We start from the raw sequence: 24993 nt of genomic DNA, 5'->3' as shown, positions 1-24993 counted from the left end.
CTACCATGAACATCTACTGTGTCTTGGAAATGTCGCCAAAGCCTGGAAATGACTGTAGCACAGTCAACGCTGCCGTGACTTCAGTCTGTGCTTGACCTGCTTCCAGACGTTCGATGATTCTTCGCTGACGTCTTCGTAAGATGTTCTTACTGTACTGAACACCTTACCAAGAGATTGTCCTCCGATCACCATGAGCGTTCGATACAGAATGAGGCACTCTTGTTGTGTTTCGTTTACCTTTCAATCACGGGCCTCTTTCATACTAGCAGTACTGTTGCCTATGCGCGTAAGGTGAGTTACACTCCTTGGTAATTATTTATGGTGATCGTGCAGGTCTCCCCCTTCCGTTTTTCTACTTTTTGGACACTACCGTATCATGGTAAAGGAGTAATGACGTCGCTGTGACTTTCTCATTCAACATGCTCTGGAGCTCTAAGCAGAGTCAATATGACAGGAACCATCTTCTTGTCATCCTCATTTTCTCTTTTCCCATCACAGCTTATTGAGATGTGTAGATTTGGATGATCCTTTTCAGCCTTTATTTGACTCCAATACTTGAAAATAACTCCTTCTGATAAAAAGTGTGAGGGAACTTTGGTTGGGGTAAGACGTGAGCCTTGAACATCCCTTTTCGCGAACAGATACCATGGTAATTTGCCGAAATATTCGGGGTGTAAGAGACACCCAAATATCAACCTCACTTCCACGAAGTATACCCTGGACTGCATTTTGCAAACTAACATTGCTCTGACGTCTAGGGCCTCCCCGATGGTACAGTGGTATCGTCGTCGCCTTGTAATCAAGGGGTTCCAAGTTCGTTAACCGGTGGAGGCACATATAGCAGCTCAGATCCCACTTTAAATTATAGGTCCAGTCCCAATTAGCCTTATTGTGCATAAAGTGGACTTAAATAAAACACCAACTCAATCAATCAATCAATGCTCTGGCGTCTGAACTCATGGGACTTGAGTTGTGTGCTGCCCATATGTGTTTGTGATTGTCCTTTCATCTATTTCATCTTCTAATTAATTTTCATCTTTGAAATTAGCCAAAAGTAGCAGAAACAAGAAGTAAAATAATTCAATTCATTCTTTCATTCTGTCATCTTGTTCATCGAATCCAGGAGAACCAAGATTTGAAAGAGATTCAAGCACATCATCTTCTGCGCCATCAAATGCATTCAACAACCACTTTTTTGCCTTCTTTGCAAGTACAGACACAAAACTGGGATACCATTAATAGATAGTGTGAACGCTGCCGCCAAACTGACCCTCACACCTTTCACCAGGAGGAGTTGGAGTAAAATAAAAGCAGAAAAGCAAAATCTAAATCTACCCAGCCCGATAGGCGTTTGAATGGAGAAAGAAGAAAATGAGGACAAAAAGATCATTCTTGTCATATTCACACTACCTAGAACTTCAGAGAAATCGCAATTGACCCACAAACTATTCACGGATAGCCCCACGAACCATTCTCGGTAAGGTTAGGTTAGGCAAACATACTTAAAATTTGGGGTCTACGACCACAAATTTTAACTGTTTGCCTAACCTAACATTACAGAGAATGGTCTAGGACCCCAAATTTTAACTGTTTGCCTAACCTAACCTAACCTTACCGAGAATGGTTCGTGGCTCAATTGCAATCACGGACCGATAAAAAAATGTTAGTTTCATAGCACTGTAACAGCAAAATTTCCTCACTCAATTTAGCTTATTTTGCAATTCCTAAACGTGACCCCCAAATTTTAACTTTAAATTCATGATTAGGAGGCCTCAATTAGTGAGTATGCGAAATATTACAAAAATCGGGATGAGGTCCGGTATTGTAAATTCCTACCCACTCTTCCAATAGTTAATATAAATTACTGTGACTGAAATGAAACATGCATATGTTTAATATATAATGTATGCTAACATTAATTTTCCTGTTTAATATATAATGTATGCTAACATTTATTTTCCAGGGGGGAGGCTGCCTTCCTTTCCTGACTGGCAGGCCATTGTATAAATGTGAACTTTACATGTGATGCAATTTTCTGGAAGAGCGGGCTGCAGTACTATTTCCAAAAATTCTTGCCTGTCTATCCCTGGAAACAATACTGCTGATGTCCAAGATTCAAACCTACCTGGACTTTGGTAAACTCTTCTGCGTAATTATTTGCTTCTAAGCTTTTTTTGGATGTTCTTAGCATCTTACCGTAGGTAGTTTTCTTGAAAACGAAATTAATAGGTTTATTTTTTACAATTTTTTGCAGCTCAATAAAATTATGATACTAGAAGGCCAAGTATACAGTTCTGATGTATTGTGTGCCACTGGATTGACTTCTGACAAGATGCAACTTCAAATTCCTTCTGGAAACAAGATGTGTTCTTCCATTCCTTTTGCGATGTAAGTTTCAATTTTTTTTAGGAGAATACATAATTTTAACTGTGGCAGTATAAAATTGCAGAGTAACAACAGAATTGTTTTTTTGTTAATTTGTGGTGTAACTTGTGTACAATTTTGTGTAGAGTAGGTCTGATACTGGTGATCCTCTGCACACCTGTGAGAGCGGAAAATTTTGTATTGCTGTTGAAGTTTGGATTGAAACAGTGTTTGAAGTGGAGGGGATGATATAGCAAGTTACCATCTATCCTCAAACTCAACCAATCATCCTCCAGTTAGGAATTTCCACTTCGATCACTGATGTCAGGCCCGTACCCAGGGGGGAAGGGGCAAGGGGGCCATCCCCTACCTCGAGTCATGAAATATTTTGATGCAAACCTACAAAAATAACTTGGATAATTTTTAAGATTTTGCAAGAATTTAGATTTTCTTTTGTATAAATGAATGGGTTGTCTCTGGAGAGAGGCAGACTCCAGAAGTCTGCAGTCTACTATATTTAGTAATTTTAGTTTTATAGCCATTTATGAGAAGTTACTAAATGTTGTTGGGACAGTTCACCATATTTACTCCTGGTTTTGACTTTTTGCATCAGGGTACGAATTCCCATGGCGGAAGAGGATCTCCCACCTTCTCACCAACGATAATAATAATAATAAACAAGGGCTGCTCTGCCACCTAACCCTTGTTCTATTAAATTTTTTCCCCCATTAGAATTTTCCAAGGTTAAGAGTTTGTGTTATAACAACAAAGATAAGCAATTAGTTTGGACTTCAAACATACTTTACCAAAAATAACATCATAAACACTTACAAAGAAGGAGTAACAAAGAATTATGTCAGCCTGTGTGTGAATGTTGCATATATCTCTTGTTCTCTCTCTCTCTCTCATAAGGCTGGTAACAGCATGGGGGGGGGGGGAGTTAAAAATGTACTTGTACAGCCATAGATAAGATTTTAAAATTATATGAAATTGGACTAGTAAGAAATGAAGCCGTAGCTGCGAAGGTGTTTGTCATTGTGACCCTAGGCCCCTGGAACATAGAAATTAGTCTGACCTGTTATTTCACCTCCATTTCTCACCTCTTTTCGTCAGGTGTTTCGTTCAGAAAATTTGCTCTGGGGGGTGGGGGGTGGGGGCATTCCAGAGAGCTGGGAGGGCATTGCGAATCTCATCTGCGAAATACAACATATGTGCGTTTAACATTGAGAATTACCAGTGGTCGATCGTGGTTTGTCAATGAACTTGACGCTGAGCGTTACAGGTGGGAAATGACGTACAGTAACAAAAATAAAGTAGGATGCGGTGACCTAAGTATACTTAGTAATTCAATGTGGAAAGACATAGATTTTTCTTTTTATTTGTCTCTGTTTCTTTTTAATAATCTGTTGCCTAACAGTTACAAATATTATATTGTCAATTAGCATTACAATAGTAAATTTCAAAACATCACCTACTTTTACATTTTATCATCCAGAACAAATTCCACAATGGTGAACCAGGAAAAATATTGCAATTATTAAACTCAATAGAACATATCATGCAAAGCTTAAGATGGCATGAAGAATTTACAACAATCTTATTCTGCGAGCTTTCTTCGTGGCATATACATCTACTGTTTTCTCCAGAAAATCATCAGTTGAAATCTTAGGTCCCTCAATGCTTATTATCATGCAATGCATTAAAGTTTCTGGTAGCATTCTACTCCTTGTCCTAGTTAGTATCCTATTCAACTCCTTGTCCTAGTTAGTATCCTATTCATAGCACTGGAAGACCTTTCTATGCCAGCTGTCGTTACGGGAATGGTTAGAAGGATTTCACAGAGTTTTTTTCAACTCGTAATATCCCACGTCACCTAAGATTTTCAACAATGGATTGTCAGCTTCTGTATATATTCCATTATCAAGCATCGATTTGACAAAAAAATTGTAGGACTTGAGGTCAGCAAGAATGCCTTCCACCTTAAGCATGGGAAAACTAGCACAAAACCTTTTAACTTCGGTGTCTTGCAAGTCTACTACTGACTGAAAGGTTTCAAATTGACTTGTGAATCTCATGGTATCAATAGATTGATCGTTGAACCGGTTTTTCATTTCTTCAATTACACTTTCCGCGTATTCCTTCATCCCACAGAAAGTTTTCTTAGCATCTTTATCAGCAACCAGGTGGGCTTCAGATCCGATACCCTTCAGTTCGGTCCAAATACTTTTTTGCAGATCACTGTTGATGTTTTCACACTGATTTGCAATATCTTGCAAATGCAATTTGGTTGAAGTAATTAGAGGGATGACTTTGGCCAGACTCAAATCCTTTTGCAAATCATTGCTGAGGATAGAAAGTGCACTGAAGATTTCATTCATCATATTGCAGGTAATAATGAAACTTTCATTTCTGATATCCAGCAAGATGCCTGCTGCCAGTGATGCACGATCTGCCCCTTCATTGTGGATATGCTCACAAGCGATTAAGATTGACTTCAAGCTTCTGGAGACAGCGTTGACTATTCTGTAATGCGACAACCATCTCACTTCAATACATTCTGGAATCTTGATAACTGGGTCATTGATTATTGCCTGAATATCATGCAAAATATTTTCCTTCTTAGGCGACTTGCTAAACAGCTTGTAACTGTCTTTCAAAACATGAAAAAATATTTTTTACCTTTTGGTTTTTATTCCTGCAGGAAGCCGCTGCAAGGGACAAGATGTGCGCTCTACAGTGCATCTCTTTGTGAGCCTTTTCTGAAAGCTTCTTTCTCACACCTCCAACATTTCCAGGCATATTTGAGGCACCATCAAAGCTGGAAGCAACAATATCATTGTATGTTAATTCAAGAGCAGCAAGCTCTTCGTCAATAGTATTTGCAATACTTTCTGCCCTTCCATTAGGAATTTTGACTATTGACAAAATCTTTTCCACGGGGACCTTATCCTCAACAATTCTGAACATTATACTTAACTCCGTTTCATTTCTGAAAGAGACAGTTTCATCTACCAAAACGGAAAACTTCTTGTTTTTCAACGTTTTCTTCAGTTCCTCCCTCAATACTTCGCCCAAACACACCAGCAATTCACATTCTGTGTCCTTGCTGCTGTAATTCGATCTATCACTCAGAGGTTCTCTCCACACCTTAAATTCATAACTCATTTGATCCAGAATACTTTCAATGATGCTTTCGTATTTAGTAGTGAAAGCTACTTCTTCCTTCACCAAAAAGTACAAGCCCCTGCAAAGTATTTTCAAACTTTTTCTGTTTAACACTCTTTCACTTTCAGTCTGTTGAACAACTTTGAGCATAAACGGGTTTCTTCATAGCCTGCCTTTTGAGGTTCTCTGTTTGTACACTTACAGTATGAGCAGAAGAGTGTTCATGTTTCTCTAATTTCCCATAGCTTTTCTGAAAGATGTAAAAGGAGCAGTTATGAACACGCCACCTGTCCTTTGCAGAACTTTTGCATCATTCTTCATGACATTTTGGCATAGTTTACAAAACGTGCCTTCTTTTTCTTCACTATATTCCAGCCAACTGTACTTTTCTGCCCACTGTTTGTTGTAGTGACGTTCTTCTTTTGCACCTGATGATTTCGAAGGATGCAGGTTGGAACTGGAAGATTCCACGGTAGACTGTGCTGAAGGAGACGCGCCTACAACTTCCTGCGATTTCTTGCTAGGTCCTGCTGCTGTTCTCTTCATTCCTCATGCAGCAAAGAACCGTAATATCCCACTGCTACAAATGCAATGCAGCTCAAATCCATCTTGTCTTTTGTAGACCATCACTTGTCTGTAACGTTTACATTCTGGAAGGTACAAAAACCAATGTGGTAGCTAGATTCTAACAATCGCATAAATATATATTTTTTTAACTCAACACTTTTCAGTCAGTCCACCTTTGACTCAAGAATCGATTTTCTTATCGTTTACAAATATAATGTTGTGTATCACTTACAAAGCAAATACCACATCGGCTTTGATGACAACGAGTCGGTGCTTTTTGTGTGGAAAGCAATACTGCACATTCTAGATGGGAGAGAGGAGATAAGGCTAGTGCGGTTGCCAGTTTTATTCTGCTTCTTCTGTAAGATTGGACAACTGTGGGTGTTCTTATTTACAGATGGAAATATAAAGGCAAAAATATTCACCACACAAAGTAATGCAGTCTGATGCGAGGGAAACAACGGTAGCAGAATTTTTTTATACTTTGGTTTCGTTGTACAATTTTGTCCAGGGGGGTGGTAGATTCCCTCCGGGGGTTCTCTGCTCCCCCGGAAAGGTGCCTGAAAGAAACACTGCTTTCGTCGGGAATAAAACATAGCATTTACATGTTAATTTAATATGAAACTAATGTCTTCTTAAAGTTTCTCATTTTTTGTCCCTCCACCTAGTTATCTTTAATTTGCAAGCGATTTTGCAGATGTGAACAATAACACACACTGTTTCAATTAAAATGGTGATGCACAGCCGACTGTCTTTTTATTAGCCACATTTCTTGAATGCTAAGTTTTCTTTTCAGTGGAAAAGAGTAAGTACATAAAATTTCTACAATGTCTAATTCGGTGCAAGGGGTGCGAAAACCATTCTCGTCCTGGGTGCTGAAATCTCTAGCTACAAACTCTCATAAGGAAATATTTCCTTTCGAGAGACCATTAATAGATTTACACCATCATGAAAACAACCAAGGTTTGAGGCTTGGCCACCACCTCAAAAAAATCCTGGGTACGGGCCTGACTGATGTGAACATTTTTTTGTTTTTAGCATGCAAGGATGTTTTATAGAAAAATAATGTATGGTTTGTATGTGGTACTATTTATCATGACATGTTGGTTAGTGATTTTTTTCTGGCTGTATGCATTGGTACACTGTACTGGCACATTTTTATAGATGATTATTTATGAACATACCAGAATGTTTTGAGTAGTTCTTGTGATGAACACAAGAACAGACTCCCGAGAGTGCTGGAACCTTTCGTCCAAGGAAAAAAGCATGGGGCCACGTTGACCCACTGTACTCCCTTGAGGATCACTTCGATTTTTTTTTATAGACAGATTTCTGTGTTTTACGTAATATAAAAGTAGTTCCAGCATTAGGAAAGTGCAAATAACTGAGATATTTGATCCCAAAGTATGGCACACGTAAGTTAAAACCTGCAATTTCGGAGAACTTTCGCAGCTTTTTGTTAGTAAAAACTCTTTGTATGCATACAAAAATAGCGAAAGAACACGTCAAAAGTAACTTATCAGTACCAAAACTGGCAATCCTAACTTATGTAAAATTATAGCTGCTGTTGTGGAAAGCCTTTTTCGGTGCTATATTAATTTGCGTGAAGCCTTCGGGGCTTTTTTTTTTTTTTGTACAGGGTAAAGTAACACACTTAGGGGTCATTCCACGTGAAATCACCCAATTGAAAGACAGAGTTGCTTCATAGTCAAGGATTTGCTTCCAGCTTTTTTTTACTGATACTCGTAGATACTTGGTCCAATATGACAAATGTGTAATATTAGACTTGTCCAGCTATTTGCGTTTGTGAATGTTAAAAAAGATACAGGACATAAAATAAAGCTTGAAATGTACTGAAAGCAATGTTGTTTACCATAGTTTCCTATTATTTTTTGTAGCCGAGTTATCATAACTATCGCATGACTGCAAAGACCAAAAATACCCGAAGTCAAGAAACACAAAATGGCCACCATTTTTAAACAAAATCAAGTTTTAGAAAAATTATGTCTGCTTTGAACTGCTTTTGCATAGGGGTTAGAACAACAAAACTTTAAAAATTGTCAAGCGAACAGTGGTGGACCATTCGGTAGGGACTGACCCATATGCATGCTGGACAAAAACTCTGGTTTTCGTACAATTTCTGTGAGCTAAAAGTGGATAAACATCATAGTAATGCTTCTCCCATGTATTCAACATTTCTAACAATATTGTGTGTACTCATATTAGTGGTAATTTGTGAGTGTTTTAGGGCCATTTGTCTAAAATATAACTGTGTGCCAGTGGAAATAATGGTTCATACATTGAATAGTGAAACTGTGATCATACATTGATTATGCTGTTAAACAATTTTCATTGTGATAAAATCTGGGATCCCCTATCAAATGATTACCCGAAGTGGAGTGGTTTTTTTTTATCACAACATATTTCTTTCTTTAAAGATGTTTCTACTTTGTGAGCAGGTAAGAGTGGTAACACAGTTATTTTCTGTTAGGACTGTCCTTCTCTCCAACAATACCTGAATCATCACAATATTCCACATAGTTTCCGAGATATTGCATACTTTGTGTCATGTGATGCTTTCGTCCATCCACCCAATTTCTGAAAACCTTTAAATTTTCAACATATTTGCTGGACAAGTCTAATGTTACATATTTGTCATATTGGACCAAGTATCTATCAGTAGAAAAACTGGAAGGAAATACATGACTATGAAGCAACCTGCTCTGGGTGATTTCTCGTTGAATGACCCTAAGGTAACAAACACATTTTTCTTCACAGTAACACATTTCCTCAAGCAAAAATCAACTGAAAACTTTCATAAATCATGCAAAATATTTCTCCAGGTGGTACAGAGGGTCAAGGGTACCAAAAGCACTACTGACGGTAGTTTTAGTTGAGAGAGTTAAGTTTAATGTTAGAAGTACATAGAATTTCAGTGTTTTGCTTTTTAACTTTGTGTGTCCATACAATGATATTTATCTTTTTAAAAAAACAAACTGCTCCAGGAAATCTGGAATTGGACAAATGCTGGACACACTTTGGGCCTAAATATGTCTCTGGTTATAGTATGTTGTAATAAATGTTGTTATAGCAAACCCTGAAATTTGTAAACTTAAAAAAAGTTGAAATTTTGAGATGTATGGTTGACCACCAGCCTCATCTGTTAATTTGTTCATAATATTTGATTGAAACCAACAGTTGTGTTTCAAGCCATTGTGGTTGATTGTACTTCTTGATTTTTCAGGGTCTTCATGGTCCCTGCTTTTCGCATAGGATGCTGACTGCTCTTTCTACTTTGAAGCAAGGCACTCATGATGTACACCACATGGTAAAGACATTGTAAGCAGCCATCTAGAGAAGTTCACCATCAACGGTTCATTGCTGTGTGCTTTAAATGCTCTGCATCAGTTGATGCTCTGGGTAAGTTACATGTACTTCATTAATCTTGAAGAGCGTGTGTCTAAATTGATACTACATTTTGCATACACTTTGCCTTGGCCATTTCTACACTACACTATTACCTTCTCACATATGCAGGTTTCCCGAGGAAGGCACATAGTGGTTCGGATCCCATTTTAAACTGTAGGTCCAGTCCTGATTAACCTTACTGTGCATAAAGTGGACTTAAAACACCAATTCAATCAATCAATCAAACATATGCAGGTAGTAGGTTGGGCTTTTTTGAGTCTGTTCACTGCTCGTCCACACTAGAGAAGCCAAGTTACGTAGGGGTACCCATTGTAATACATGCTTCCACTGCTAGATGCCTTCTGCATCAGTTTGCTGACCGGAGTCGTCATGTGAAGTTGTGGTGGTGACATGTAAAGTTTTTTTTTTTGTTACGGTCCTATTGCTTGTTCGTCAATTGATGTCTGAAATATTTGAACAACGTTCTGTTTTATGTAAGGAAAAACGGCAGGGAAACAGTTGTAATGCTTGAAACAGCTTACAAGGAAGCTGCTCTGGGGAAAACTCGAGTTTAAGAGTGGTTTTCCCGTTTCAAGAATGGTGAATTGTCACTTGCAGACAAACCTTGCTCTTGGCAACCATCACCAGAATTCGTGAACTGATCTCAGAATTTGTTACTAACGGTAAAACTGTTAACCAGAAGTTTTAACCACAAGTTTTGAAACATTTGCGTGATGCGTTGAGACAAAAATGCCCCGAGTTGTGGCAAAGTGGGGAGTGGTAGGTTCACCACACCAACGTGCCAGCAAAGAAAGCTTTGAGTGTGAAACAATTTTTAACCAAAAACAGCATGGCCACCTGCCATATTCACCCAATCTCCATCAGTGAAACTTTGATTTTTATGTGCCCGAATGAAAAGTCCACAAAGGAAAACTTTTGCAGGCATGGAAGAAGTGAAGAAAAAACGACCCCCCCCCCCCCGTATTATGAGAGACATTAAGAATATAAATTGCTAAGTTCTACAAACTAACAGTAAAGTCACAAAATGCACAATTTGCAGAAAATATTTATCCACTGATTTTACACGATAGAAAATTCAAGTTGTAATGAGAAAATGAATGTGAAGTAAAAACTACCAGAACACTAATCCAGGGGCGTGCCGTGACCTTTCGTGATAGGCAAGCGATGGGTTAATTTTTCGTTTCGGTTAATTATAACAATTTAAAATATAATATAGGCCTACACACATCCCTACTTACAATATGTGCATAAAAGTGCATACATACCGTAAAATCAAATCTTCGCTGCATGGTTTATAAAAAAGAAAAACAACCTCTCGATATAAACTTGTAAATTTCAACCATGAAGAAAATAATGATTTACTTGATATTTGAGGGCAACTGTAAATTAAATTACGTTCTTTTTTAACCCTGAAAATAATGAACATCCTATTAGCATAAAGTTTTGATCTTAAATAAATGGATGGGTTTCGGTTTCTTACTTGGCTAGAATTATGAATCATGACTTGTCTTCAGTTGGATGCAAGCGCAGATGTGATTCTGGGAACGTTCATGTCTTTGCACTGCATTATAAAAATTGCTCAAGTCACTGTAGTTTGTATAGTTCCATGTTCCTAAATTTGTATAGAACAAAACACATGGACAACAAAATAATTTATTAAGATGATTGCTGCCACATAGCCACATAATATTGTTGTACTGAGATGTTTTAAACTGCCTAATGAAAACTTTCCCATCTTTCTTAGTTGGTTTGGTTATGCACAGTTCAGGACACGGTCGCTCATGATTCACAATCACAAGCTCCAACTTTACACCATATGTTCTCGAACTGAATGGTTTTGAAAGAAGTTCCCTAATCAAGTCCTTACCTGCAGCACTGCAAATCGATGGCTCATCTGGTATGTCAACCATGGTGGAAATTTTCAATGTAGAATCATACTTTTGCACCAGGTACAAAAACACGACACAAAGAACAGAAAAAAAACAGCACAATATCACAGTAAAAAATAACACGCATCCGCAGCACCCACACTTCTAAATTAACCTTCCTTTTCACCCTACCTGCAGTGTTACATACCCTCCATATTTCCGAGTAACTGACCACATGAAGAATATGTTCAAGTACCGGCTGTGCTCTTTTCTTATAAATAGCAAACGACTGGTGATCACTTGCTAACTTCATAATGTAATTTGTTCATTACTATAGAGTTTCAAACATGAAAATTGTACCGCGTTAGGTGGTGCTACGGATGCACAGAAAATTCTGGAAGTTAGCAACACTTGTGGCCAGTGTGGACAAATTCTTTCGAACACCCTTGCCAAAGACAGATGCGGTCTTGGTGTTGCTTGCCCTCGGCCTTTTTTCTTCGTAAACGGGGATGGACAGTGTCAATGCAAGAACTGCATAGTCACTCGAAAAGCAGGGAGAAAGGCAAGCAGTCCTCTTCTTCTAACGCGGTCAGTCGTGCCGCATCGCCCAGTGTCATCAAGAGTGTAGCTGGTTTATGTCTCAAGCCAAAAGAACAGAAAATAGGGGAAATGAAAATTCTGCAAAGTAAATATCTTATAGTAAATAAATTCCATTCTAATGTGTATAAACTAACTAACTAACTAACTAACTAACTCTCTAGCCTTTTTAAACCCGAAGGTTCATGGCTGCAGCAATACAGGCCTTCCATATGTCCCTATCTTGAGCAAGATTTATATACTCTTTTCCATCCCTACCGATTTCCTTTAGGTCCATCTCAACGTTGTCCCTCCATCTTCGTCTTGGCCTTCCTACAGGTCTCTTACCATCAGGTTTCCCAACAAGAATCCTGTAAACTCTTCTTTCCTCTCCCATTCGTGCCACGTGGCCCATAGCGTACCCACCTAAGTCTTCTTGATTTAATTATTCTAATAATATCTGGACATGAATACAAATTATGTAGTTCTAAATTATGTAACCTTCTCCACTCACCTGTTTCCTCATCCCTTTTAGGTCCAAATATTTTCCTAAGGATCTTTATTTCAAATACTCTCAATTTATGTTCCTCTTTCAATGTAAGGGACCAAGTTTCACATCCATATAATACTACAGACAAAATGACTGTTTTGTATATTTTAACTTTTAGTTTCTTAGATATTAAATGAGAAGACAAAAGTTTATGAAGAGAGAAGTAACATGCATTTCCTGAATTAAGCCTACTTTTTATTTCCTCTTTAATATAATTTTCATTTGTTAATATTACTCCTAAATATTTGAATTTGGAAACTGGTTCAAACGAGTTGTTATCAATAATTAGATTTCAATTATTACCTAACACTTGGTTTCGGCCTGTAAGCATATATTTAGTTTTCTCTTTGTTAACTTCCAAACCTATCTCTTTAGCAGTTTTGAAAAATATTTTAGCATTATTCTTAATTGTATTCACATCATCCCCCAGTAAGTCTACATCATCTGCATATGCTAACAACTGAGTCATGCCATTTAATTTTAGTCCTTCTTTAGTTTCTTTTACCTTCCTCATAGCATATTCTAAGGCAAAATTAAAGAGCAATGGAGATAATGCATCTTCTTGTTTTAACCCATCATGAATTGTAAATTTGTCAGACATATTAATATCCACACGAATTTTACTTTCTGTTTCACTGGTGCATACTTTTATCATACTAACAAGCTTCTTACGTATTCCAAACTCTACTAATATATTATATAATTTATCTCTTTTGACCGAATCATATGCTTTTTTGAAATCAATGAATAGCTGATGGACATTTTGATTATATTCCCACTTTTTTTCAAGTGTCTGTCTGATGTGAAAAATTTGATCTGTAGTTGATCTGTTACGTTTAAATCCACATTGATAATCACCTACAATTTCATTAGCATATGGTGTTAGTCTTGTTAAAAGAATGTTAGACAATATTTTGTATGTTGTTGAGAGTAGAGAAATTCCACGGTAATTATTGCAGTTCATTTTATCACCTTTTTTAAACACAGGAACAATTATGGATTCTTTCCACTGTTGAGGGATTTCTTCTTTATTCCATATTAAACAAATTAATTATTAATTTGACATATTAATGACTTTCCACCATATTTAATTAACTCAGCTGGTATTAAATCAATTCCAGGTGCTTTGTTATTCTTTAGCCTTTTAATAGCATCTTTAACTTCAGTCAAGTTAGGTTCTGGAACTAAAGGTTCAGCTGTGTGTACTTCATTTACTTCTGATTTATCTCCTACATGGACATTTAAAAGGTCATTAAAGTAGTTCTTCCATCTATTTAGAATATCGCTTGGGTCAGCTAGAAAATCATCGTCTTTATCTTTTATCAAGTTTACTTTAGGTTGCCACCCCTTTCTAAATTCATTTACACCTTTATATAAATCTCTGATATTTTTATTTTTGCTGTTTGTTTCAATTTCGTTAATTTTGCTTTTCAAGTAATCTCTTTTTTTACTTCTAAACGTGCGGTTAACTTCTCGCTTTATTCTATTATAATTGCTTAGATTTGTATCATCAGAGTTATTTAACCACCTAAGTCTAGCCTGATCTCTTATTTGTATTAGATTATGACATTCATTATCAAACCATGGCTTACTTTTTCTTGGTTTATGGTATCCTATACTTTCTTTAGCTGCTGATTCTATTGCATTACGTATGTGCTCCCAATTCTTATTTACGTCTGTCTCATTTACATTTTCATCTTCATTTAAATTCTGCAAAACATCAAATCTATTTGACAGTTTAATTTGGTAATCTTTCTTAATTCTTTCATCAGTAAACTTTCCTGTATCAAATTTTATAATTTTTAGATTTTGTTGCTTATGATTTATCACTGAGAGTCTTTCTCTTAATTTAGCAATTACTAAATAATGGTAACTGGCACAGTCAGCACCTCTATGTGTACGAACGTCAATTGTACTAGTATGCCTTCTCTTATCAATGAGAATATGATCTATCTGATTATGAGTTTTACCATCTGGAGAAGAGCAGGTATATTTATGGATATCTTTATGTTTAAAAGTGGTACTTTTCACAATTAAATTCTTTGAGGTTGCAAAAGTAATCAATCTTATACCATTATCATTACTTAATTCATGAAGACTTTACCAATCGTGGGTTTAAATGTCTCTTCTTTGCCAATCTGTGCATTACAGTCACCTAACAGAATTTTCATATCATACTGAGAAAATTTATCAAAGACCTGCTCTAACTCTGTATAAAAATCATCTTTAGTAATATCATCTTTATCTTCCGTTGGTGCATCTATGTTTATTAAAATAATTTTACACCACCTACCCTGTAAAACTGCATATGATATCCTATCATTAATAAATTCTACTGTTTTAAGAGCCGAGATATTTCTATTATTTATGAAAAAGCCTGTTCCAAAATTATGATTTTCAGTACCACCATAGAAAAAAGTATAATTTTTAGTTTTACAATTCCCTTCTCCTGGCCACCTAACTTCCTGGCCAGCTACTACATCTAATTTATACTTAACTATCTCATTAACTGTACACTGAAATGCCCCAGGCCGGTAAAGGCTCAGAACATTCCAGGTGCCTAATTTAATATCCTTATTCCTAATGTAGATCTTATCCTTAGTCCAGGGACCTCCCAAAGTAGTCCCCACCCGGAGATCCGAACGGGGGACTATTTTACCTCCGGAATATTTTACCATGGGAACATCCATGGCCTTATATTGCTGTTTCTTGACATGTCGTTTTACAGTGCAGAGTTGTCAGCTCTACGCCTAACCCCCAATATGAATGGAGGAACTACTACACAAGACAAACACAAACACATTAGACAGCATAATTACTACACAAGACGAGCACAAACATTAGCATATTAGACAGCACAACTATTACACAAAACACACACAAACACATCACAACTATAACACAATATAAACACAAATAAATATATTAAGTATTGCCTAATGTGTATAAAGTCATTGAAAAATACGAACTTAAGATATCAAAAGTGTTTTAAAAAACAACGCAAGCAGCTCTTGCCCCGCCTTTCCTTACGGCATGCTTCTGCACTAATCACTGTTGACGACAGGCAACCTTGACAATTAAAGGTGGAATATTCTGATAAGAATATCTTCAGACATTGGAGGTCATTATCAACTCTTGAAGTGAAAGATGTTAGCTGGGAGGATGTTTGGTCGAGCCTTGAGCTTAGCTGGGGGAGATGCTCCTATGGTTTAACATGGTGACAATGACATAACTGGGGTGATGCCTTGCAAAAAATTGTCTAGCTATGGATATCATCCCTCCTCACTTTGAGCAGGTTGGTGACCTCCACTTCGTGTACCAGTTTTTGTCAACAATGACAGGACTTCCATGGACCATTGTAGGTCGTTTGACTGGAGACTGTTCTCAATGAGCTCCTATTGACAACCAATTCCTGAATGTCTCTTTATCTTAGGGGACATTTCTTCCTGTATTTAGTGCTCAGAGTGAGGGGGATGGTAACTCCCAGCTACCCAATTTTTTATGTCACCCCCTTTGGAAATTGGCATCCTTCATTTCAAGTAGAAAAAGAAGAAAGCATGTTATTTTTATTATTAATAGAAGAATTAATGATCATTTAGTTAGTATTTGAACAGAATATCGCAACAGTAGAAAGTGTGTTAGATAAAAAAAATAAAGGAAAATATAGGAACCAAGTTGTATCTTCATGTTCTACTATTTAATCCAAGATATAAATGGTTCCACAGTTTTTAATATTCCAAAAAAATATAGTTTTATGGGAGAGGTCACAACATAAACCTTATGAGTAAATTTTTTCCCTACCTTTTACAGCCTTTTCGCGAATGATGTATGCAAAAGTTAATAACAAATACAATAACTGTGAATCTTAGTACACTGAGTGAAATGTGAAAAAAATATGAAAAAACTTTGTAATAGATATTCAATCATGTTTATTTTTATTAGTATATAATATTTATCATTGTAAAATAACAATTTTATTACTATCAATTTTTATTATTGTTATAATTTCTACTAGCTATTCAAGTTTTATCATTTCCTGAGCTCCAGCAAAAAATTATGGAAAACGCCCATGGTTGGAATAATATATAACTGAAATGTATTTGTTATTATTATTTACAATAAAAATAATATACTTTCTGTTTTCTGTAACTTGAAATGAACGATACCAACTTCTAGGAGCTGGTCAACGGACCAGTTCGAATCCCTGTCCTTCCGGATGCTCATTTGTATTACATACATTTATTTTCAGCTACGCAAGAAAAAAGAAAGAAAAACGCTGGTTTATACCGTCGAGCAAAGAGACACTGACATTTTCCTCCAGTTAAACTTATTGCACTGCCGTAATACCAGCACTACTAATAATAATGATGATGATGATTTATTTGCATCCAAGGACTACAATTTTGTACAAGTAGGTGCATCTGTAGCATAGGAAATTAGGAACGATTTCTACTGAGAAAAATCTTTCAACAGAATAATATTAAATGATCTTGAATAAGCTGTCGATGAAAGTAAACACCATGTCAAATTTCCCATGCAAAACGTAACTCCGTGCTTTCGCTCCTCTGCTCCATCAAATACGAGTTGTGCAAAATATGGAGCTACTGTGAATGCATCTCCACATGTTAGATTGCTGGAATTGGCTTTCGTGCATGTCTCGCATGTCATAATTGAAACTTTAATTTTGAAAATCACAGAGAATCCTATTTAATATTCAGCGTTACAAACACAAGGAGCAACGAATGCCTTCGTGCATGGATTTCTAGAGTGGTAAGCAGACGACCGAGTTCACTGCCGAACGAGAACGTCATAACTGGAATATCCAATCAGAGGCCGTTCGGTTTTTGTGACGTATAGCATCAATTTGGCACAACTTCTAAAGCCAATTTCTTGCAAACTATTTCGAATTAACACAAACTATTTTGCACAACGTTGATATAAAATGAATGGCATGCAGCGATACAGTTAAAATCATATTTTAAGTTAGAGTGGAAATGTCCAATGACAGCTTCTTCACTAGAGAAAATATCGCTCGGACAGGCTAAACGAGTGGTGTAAGCTCAAAGCCCAGTACAACCGTAATTTATTTGTGGTAGTGGTCCCTGAAATATGGATTGTGAAGTGAAAGACGCAGTGAAATTGAAACTTAAGTGAACAGTCATTATCTCCATGTTAAAATGTAGTTTAGTCTATGTTACCAATATAATGATATGTGAAAATGAAACAGGTGATTGTGGGCTGAAGTTGCCAGGATGAATATTTTACACATATGTGTGAACTATTATTTTCCCTTTAAAATGATATTTGAATGTAAAATGCTTGAGCATAGCACTCCAATGAGTATGACCAAGCGAAAGTGATCCCATGCAGTACTAGATGAAGTTGAACAAAGCTGGGGTTAAAATGTAGTAGGTAAATTGTTAAAATATTAAAATGGTGGTTGGAAGTTAACAGAGAAGTCGTTGCCATCATGATGTTTTTCCTTCCATGTTTGGCTGAAAGAGAGCTCTACCATGCTTTACCATTGCCTTCAGGTACACTCGGACTGATGTTTTTACTAATTTCTTGCAAAATGGCCAGTTTCGTTTTAACACAATGTTGAACTGCCTGAGGAAGCTACATGATGTGGTGAAAGCTTGAAGAAAAACTACTACGTGCCAAGGAAGAAAGTGACATCAGCAGCGTGAAAGTGTTGGCATGTGGTGCAAGCTATGGTTTATCATATTCCAGTGTTTATAGTTATTAGAACTTGGAAGAATTTCTTATAGTTGTTACAAGAAACGCTGAATGCAGTGTCTTCATTGACATTGTGTGCCTTCAATATGGAAGTTGTGCTGGACTGCAAGTTTTGCTGCAGGTCTGTTTCCCACCCTGGAAATGGGTGTTCTTTGTGAGTGACCCTTCATGAATTTAATCTTACTTTCATTGTTGCTATAAGCCAAAGATGGCAGAAAGATAGAATTTTCAGCCAGCCGAGGTGGATTTTTTTGGTGGACCATTTTTAACCTTTCCTCCGTCCTCCAATTATGGTAGGCATGTGCTTATTTAATACCTACATAATTACATCAAAATGACAGTAATTTCTTAACCTCTTTGACTACCCCATGCTCTCCTACCACTACGTACGGTCCATACGTAGCTGGTACTATTGGAAAAGGAAATATTCTTGCATGGTAGTGGCGAAGAAAAAGTACGAATGCCTCTGGTCAGAAAGGACCGAAGTCTACATGTTGCTGTGACATCATTTCAAGCACATGACTATCGCGATCAATGAGCAAAGCATGCTTGTTACGCCATCTGTTGCTGAAAGTACGTAACCGTGTTATTGAGGAGACCTGTGTGGTTTTGTTTTGTTGCATATTTTGTAAAACAAAAGCAGAAAAATATGTAGAAGGAGGACAGTAGTTTGTCGGATTACGTTCCGGAAGAGGAGAAGAGTGACTGTAGTGAGTCTGAATATTCAGATATATCCGATGTGGAAGACTAAGCAAAGTCTAACTGAAATTGGACATATGTGAACGATCCTTTCAGTGATGAACGTGAGTATCCATGTTATAAGTTTGAAAGTGTCTATGATTTTCATCCTGCCGTCATGGCTGAAGAACTGTCAACACCTGCAAGTGTTTTGAAACATTTTTTTTTGCATTTTGCAAAATATTTGTGTACATGGACATTAAATCAGATCATCCAATATTGACAGTTTTCTCAATATAGTTTAGATTTTCACATTTTTTTGTGTGTTTATTTAGTTTTCAACATCACTTGACATGTGTCTGGTGGGAGACTGAATAATGTTAATTCTAATCATTTGAGGGCCTCCTTGATGACATAGTGGTAACGTCATCGTCTTGTAACCAAGGGGTTCCGGGTTCGATACCTGGTGGAGGCTCATTTCATAGTGATTCGGATTCCACTTTGAACTAGGTCCAGTCCCGATTAGCCTTTCTGTGCATAAAGTGGACTTAAAACAAAAATTCTAATCATCATTGAATACAAAAATTATTGAATTAGTAATCAATGTGATAGATGATTTTTTCGCACTATCGCTGGGTGTTGCCTAATGCTCTCCGTATAGCAAGGTCGTGGGATTATGCTCTCTATCTACAGGCTGGGATTCAAGAGGTTAAGATTAAATTGCTACATGATTTTGCAAAAAACACTAAGTTGCTGACCAAAGCAGTTTATTAAGATATAAAAACACAGTGTTTTTATATCTTAATAAACTGCCTTGATCAGCAACTTAGTGTTTTTAATATGGGAACAAGGCTTTTGAAAACAAATAGCCACTCTTATGTAATCAGAAATAATGTTTTGACACTCCTCAAGAAGGATGCCCCTAGAAGGTGGCACCCCAGGCAGAAAAGGTTCCTTCTTTCACTTTTGGATGATCCTATCAATGTAATTGTACTGGGAATTTGAATGTGGCCTTGTATACACTATATGAGAGGTACGGAGTGCAAGTCACTATATCCATCTTTCCCTAACTCGAGAACGGCCTAACGGTTGAAATTTGGAGGCTGCATGGTTGATGGTCTCCTGTCAGCTTTGATTCTAACAGCATTGGCGAGAAAGCATTTCCTGTTTTCACAGTGGAAATCTGAACAAAAGGCCATCTTTCCAGGAGGTTGGCAGTCGAGATACACTGAAGTAGACTGCAAAGTTCATGAACTTGTTGATATGTCCATTTGATATCCAAAATTATTTTATTGCATGTAACATAAAAATTGCATTGACACTAAACATGTTCAGGCCATGTTGCAATCCAACACTTTGTATGTGTTGCTACTGTTTTGAGTGAAATGTGGCAACAGCACATCCTAGTCCAGGATGTACAAGCCAGTTTCGTGTATTATGTACGACTGAACACCAGCTTTCCCAATTGTGTAGTTGTAATGCTGTCACTTTGTAATCAAGGGGTCCCACGTTTGATATCTCATGGGGGCACATTGTACAGTGGTTCAGATCCCATTTTAAACTGTAGGCCCAGTCCCGATTAACCTATCTGTGCTTAACCACTCTTGCTTGCGCCAATTTCCTAACACCGATACTCACGTGGCATCTGACAGATTCACTTGATGATCTGCATTGAAAACATATTTTTTTGAGGATTATTGTGGTTCAGATGAACCAAAGCGTGAACAGAATTGTTTTTCAAAACAATATATTTATTAAAACAATACAAAACCTACATCTTTAATTAAAAAAATACAAAACTCGAACATTACTCAAGAAAAACTTACATTTTTAGTTGGATAAAACACATTATTTGTTTTGGGCACAAATGCAACAAATATTCATTGAGTGTTCTAAAATACAAAACCTACATATTTAATAAAAATACAAAACTCTAGCAATACAACAAAAACTTACATTTTTAGTTGGATAAAACACATTATTTGTTTTGGGCACAAATGAACTCTTGTTTTATAACAGATGTTGTATGTATGATTTTGTAACATGAGTACTCACATGGCTGCAGACAATATCACTAATAACTTCTCACCCCACAAACTTGAACTGTCGTAGCTTGTTCTGAATAATAATTTCCTAATACCAGAAAGGTACCAGGCTGGGGAATACCCAAGCTACCTCATTTCAGAAGTTATCATTCCTGATAGACTGTCTGGCATCTTGTAGATGCCTTGCGAGCAATAGAGGGTTAAAATGGACTTAAAAAAACAAACAAGTAAAAACCTTTTTTAATCTTTAGCAGATGGGTGATTGTGTATATACACACAACAGCACCATGTGGGAGCAATTAATGAACCATTTTTTTTAAAACTAAATGCAATATTTGCATATACAAAGGAATGACATACTGGAATTACAAAACAATATATCCATTATTAGTAGTATTAAGAAGAGGAGTTTGAAAAATTCATTTGTTCCCATATTGAGTATTATGGGATAGATTTTATAAAAAGAGCTGTAACTCCTGATATATTTCGCTTTTACATATAATAATGAGAACAAAAGAACACTTTAAAAACGTGCGACAATTGGGGGTGTAGTGGGAAACCTGGGGCAAGGGTCCAATTTTCGAAATTTGCTGAAATTGCAGCATTCTTAGGTTTTTTCTTCCCACTATTGGTGTATGTGCAATATATATAATAGTGATCTTTTGTTGCACTTATCTCCAAATTTGGTATCCAGCATCCATAGGGCCAAAGCTAGATGTGAAATTCCAGACATTTTCTGTAAGCTGGCAACACTGCCACTCTTACACATTTTCCATCATGAAGTGTCAGCCTATTTTCAACGAAAAAGGGGCTACCCTCACATCCTCTAACTGAGCCTTCATGGCACTGTGCTACATGCATGGGAAACTTTACATTTTGATAGTGTTTGCAATTTAATTGAAATATTATATTGGTAAAATACTTGTGTTTTGTGCCTGAAATGTTAGTAATAAGAGCTTTCGAAATGATTGATTCAATAGTTAATTGGTGTTAATGAACTAATTATGTAAAATTCATACATCCATAACCCGATATCCGGACACTTGGGCCAACCTGCATGTGAAGTGGTTACCATAGCATGCTAAAATGCCGGGTGCCATGGGTTTGAAAGCAGGCCAGACACAGGAGTTCTTTGTGAGTGGTCGTTCAACAATTTCATCTAATCCCCATTCTTCATCATTGTCACAATTATCCAAAAGTAGCAGAAAGCAATGAATAATAATGAAATTAATCAGTCAATCAATGGATACTCGGTTCTAGGATCCAGATCCATGTACCCGGTTCTGGTTACACTGAACTTTATATTATTGGTCATCGCTAGTAATCATGTATTTATTAGTGGACCTTCCCGATGGCATAGTTGTAACGGCATCGTCTTGTAATCAAGGAGTCCCGAGGTTGAAACCTGGTAGAGGCACATCGTGTTGAGGAACTCACTTTAAACTGTAGGTCCAGTCCTGGCTATTCTTTCTGTGCATAAAAAGAATTTAAAGAGACTCAACGTTTTATACATATAAATTCATAATGAAAGAATTCATGAATTATGCATTCATAATGGAAGAATTGACAATAGTGTATTTTACATTAACACTAATAATGCCACAAGAAGCCCCGTTACGGGAATGCCACTGCTTTAGAAACATACTGTCGCACCACATCTCAACTTCATTTTTTTGTGGGTTTGGAACACACTTCACCATTTTCAGTCTACATTTTAAAGCTCCCAGTTAGAAGTTCAAAAGACATTTTGCTTTCTGTTCATCTTCTAAACCTTTGTGTGTTGGGTCGAAACAAACTGCCATGTTTGTTGCGATATTATGTTGTTTTCAACAAACTAACAAAACAACCTGGGAAAATGACTAGAGGCAGGAAAGGAAGAAACTAAGAGAAGTAGAAGTCACGGCCTCGATGTAGGTACCATTCCGGCATTCGCCTGGGGGAACTGAGGAAAACCGATCTATCAACCCTAGATTACTTTATGGGGGCACACGAAGGACAAAGTATATCGCACCAAACCACATTCCCTGAATGATCTATGTGGACGAAACAAGAGGACTTTACAGTTGTTACGATAGGTTGGCGTACTGTCAGACAGTCAATGGGAAGCAGTGTGAGCACTTGCTTTGAGGCATTCTGTAAGTCAATGTCATGTTTTCTTGTTCATGCTCTCTCTAAATTTGCAGTGTACAATTACCCACAGGAATACAGTAAACAATTCTTTCAGACAAATCTCATTTTTTGCAGTCAAACGTAGCACACCCTATCTCTTTCACGAATGGCAATAGGTTCAAAATGAGTTCGGATTGTCCTTTGTAGGACGATCTAGCCTAAATTGATGTATCATACATACCCCCTTTCATTTGAAAATATTGTGTGATATCCATGATGGCCACACCCCCATTCATTTCAGTTTCCACATCATACCCACTTGCAACATGTGATTTTCCTCCGTCCATGCATCTTGTTATTACTGGCCTGTCCCGATACTTTTGACTAACCCTGTAGAAATTTATACATCGTGATTTCACATTATCAATAATTATACATCATATTAATTCGTTCAGCATTTTGCAAACATTACAAAATAGAGATTTATAAGAACAGAAATATATCATGTGTATTAAACATAAAATTAAACAAAACACAAAAGTGCAGACTTACTGTAGATTTATTAACATGTTTTTCTACTTTGTTTTGTAGGTAATATGAATCAAAACATATTCAAGGAGTTGTTCCTGGCAAGGAGAGTGGTTGGAAGCATCACTCCAAGGAAGGAAGAGTGGAAATGCTGATTACAATGGAACTTCCATACTTGGGCATGGTAAAGTTCTTGGTTTCAACCTGTCCTCAAAGGTTTTTGTTGTAGAGAGGCTGTCACTTATCCAGTAGATGTGGTTTTAAGCATGGAAGGGAAAAGTGTAAATTATTTTGTAACTTGAGCTTGCAATGTTAAATACTAACAGTGTAACATACCATTATTGACACCTGACTGGAAGGAGGATCGCTATGTGTGATTTGCAACATCCATTTGTGATGCTTTCAAACTAATACAATTGGTCTGAAAGTAGACATAAATAGAATACAGTTGCATACAGGGATCATCCTTCCAGTCAGGTGTCAATAAATGGTATTACTACACTGCCTGTATGTAGCAGTGTCCACATTATATTTTACTTGCATTTTTAAAATAAAAATTTTCTTTTTACCCAAGTCTTTTTCTTGATTTTGGGGTGATTTTTTTTATAATAGGTAAAAGGTAAAAAAAGGTAAAGTGTACACCATGAAGGCGTATAGAGGGTAACGCCCCACACTTTCTTGATCCGGTCGTGAGTGGGGGTGATGTGATCAGCATCATGTCCCTGACCGCCTTTACCCCCCAGGGTTTCCCCCAGGTACCCATGTTATTCGACACTGGGTGGGTGCCGGGGCCGCTTCCAACATTAGAAAAGTTCCCGGATTTAAACTGGCCGGGGATCGAACCCGGGACCTTTAGCATGGTAGTCAGACGTGTTACCGACTGAGCCACCCAGTGCCACCATTATAATAGTGATTAAAATATTTTTTGAAGTATATTCAAGTAGGGAATGATAAATAGATTCTCCCCATGTCTATCAACCAGGTGTCTAGAAATCTTTCAAGAACTAACGTGTCTCTGATTTTCAGGGTAAAAGTGCTGAGGCATCAACCTAGGGAAAATTTTGAGACAAATCCCAAGCAATGTCTCCTGGTTGACTTGCTAGCCAAGCAGGGTCCAGTTTAATCCCTGTGTTGCAACATTCTGCTTTCTCCCCAATAAATGACTGTCGCTTCTTTGATAATGTGGTCACAGTAGTTTGTTGCACATCACATCAACAAATTACTGGAACTGCAGCAACAGCCACTGATTGGGGAGAAAGCAGAATCTGTCGCAACACAGGACATTGCTTGGCCAGCAGTGCTGACACAGCTCTCAATTAGTCTGCCATCTTCACCAGGTTGATGGTCAGCTCTACACTTCTACCCTGGGGACAGAGTG

At 37.2% G+C, this 24993-nt stretch overlaps 1 long non-coding RNA gene across 1 annotated transcript; it reads left to right on the top strand.

Annotated features, from left to right (window-relative positions):
* The first annotated feature begins 2093 nt into the window (after window positions 1-2093).
* Window positions 2094-24069, top strand: LOC145990239 (uncharacterized). The gene is made up of 4 exons (XR_014441950.1): window positions 2094-2149; window positions 2255-2388; window positions 9341-9516; window positions 23679-24069. It is a non-coding gene; the product is annotated as an uncharacterized LOC145990239 (long non-coding RNA).
* Window positions 24070-24993: the final 924 nt, after the last annotated feature.

This window comes from Lepisma saccharinum, chromosome 7, assembly GCF_977018435.1.
Source record: "Lepisma saccharinum chromosome 7, izLepSacc3.1, whole genome shotgun sequence".
NCBI classification, from domain to species: domain Eukaryota; kingdom Metazoa; phylum Arthropoda; class Insecta; order Zygentoma; family Lepismatidae; genus Lepisma; species Lepisma saccharinum.
This window is presented reverse-complemented; position numbering and strand designations above follow the sequence as displayed.